Source organism: Orycteropus afer, unplaced genomic scaffold, assembly GCF_000298275.1.
Source record: "Orycteropus afer afer isolate SDZICR_OR568_19922 unplaced genomic scaffold, OryAfe1.0 scaffold00098, whole genome shotgun sequence".
Lineage (NCBI taxonomy): Eukaryota > Metazoa > Chordata > Mammalia > Tubulidentata > Orycteropodidae > Orycteropus > Orycteropus afer.
This window is the reverse complement of record NW_006921685.1, coordinates 8,876,491-8,877,769: the sequence shown is the minus strand read 5'-3', so window position 1 is coordinate 8,877,769 and position 1,279 is coordinate 8,876,491. Positions and strand designations below refer to the sequence as shown.

At 41.4% G+C, this 1,279-nt stretch overlaps 1 protein-coding gene across 1 annotated transcript in view; it reads left to right on the top strand.

Moving 5' to 3' along the window:
• The window catches only part of ADAMTS3 (ADAM metallopeptidase with thrombospondin type 1 motif 3), a 504,788-nt gene that overhangs the window by 152,463 nt on the left and 351,046 nt on the right, over positions 1 to 1,279 (top strand). The gene's annotated exons all lie outside the window — the stretch shown is intronic.

Below are 1,279 nucleotides of genomic sequence, written 5' to 3'. Positions count from 1 at the left end.
TGGACTTGTTTTAATTGTCTTTAACTTCAAGTTGAACTTGCATATGAACAGTTGAGTGTCTGTTCCACAATCAGCTCCTGGCTTTGGCTGAAGATACTGAGCTTTTCCATTGCCTCTTGCCACAGATGTAGTCAATCCTGTGTGTTCCATCTGGTGAAGTCCACATGTACAACTGCCATTTGTGTTGTTGAAAAAAGGTGTTTGCAATGAAAAAAGGTTGGTCTTGCAAAATTCTACCATGTGAGTTCCAGCATTGTTTCTGTCACCAAGGCCAAATTTTCCAACTACTGGTGATTCTTCTTTGTGTCCAACTTTTGCATTCCAGTCATTAGTGATAATTAACACATCCTGATTGCAAGTTTGGTCAATTTCAGACTGCAGAAGTTGATAAAAGTTTTCAATTTGTTCATCTTTGGCTTTGGTGGTTGGTGCATAAATCTGAATAATAGTCGTATTAATGGGTCTTCCTTGTAGGCATATGGATATTATCCTGTCACTGACAGCATTGTGCTTCAGGACAGATCTTGAAACATCCTTTGATATGATGAATGCCACGCCATTCCTCTTTAAACTGTAATTCCTGGCATAGTACATCACTTGGTTGTCTGATTCAAAATGTCCAAAAGTCCACTTCAGCTCAGTAATACCTATGATATCAATCTTTATGCGTTCCATTGCATTTTTGACAACTTCCAATTTTCCTGGATTCATACTTCGTACATTCCATGTTCCGATTATTAATGGATGTTTACTTCTGTTTCTCCTCAATTTGAGTGGTGCCACATCAGCAAATGGAGGTCTTGAAAGCTTTACCTTATCCATGTGAGTAAGGCTGATTTTACTCTGATAATGCAGCTCTTTCCCAGTCCTACTTTGAGAAATTTTTAAGCTAAGTGACTCATCTTACTCCGCTGTATTGGACAATGTTTCTGGGCTATTTATAAAGTTGTGCAGTAATGTATCAGACAGTGTTTCTCTGCTATTCATAAGGTTTTCCCTGGCCAATTCTTTGAGAAGTGGATGGCCTCCTCCTTCTTCCTAGTCTGCCTCAGTCTGCAAGCTGGGATGATACCTGTGCAACAGGTGCACCCCCGCTGGGTTTGAAACATCAGTGGCACAACCTCAAGACTCACAGCAACACGTCACCACAGTAGGACAAACCGACAGACAAGTTTGTCTCCCTTAGCTGTTGGAAACCCCTCCAACCACCCTTACCTGGATCCCTGCAGCTAACTCCTTGATCTCTTCCAGTCCCTTTTGCCGTTTCTGTTCTCTCCTT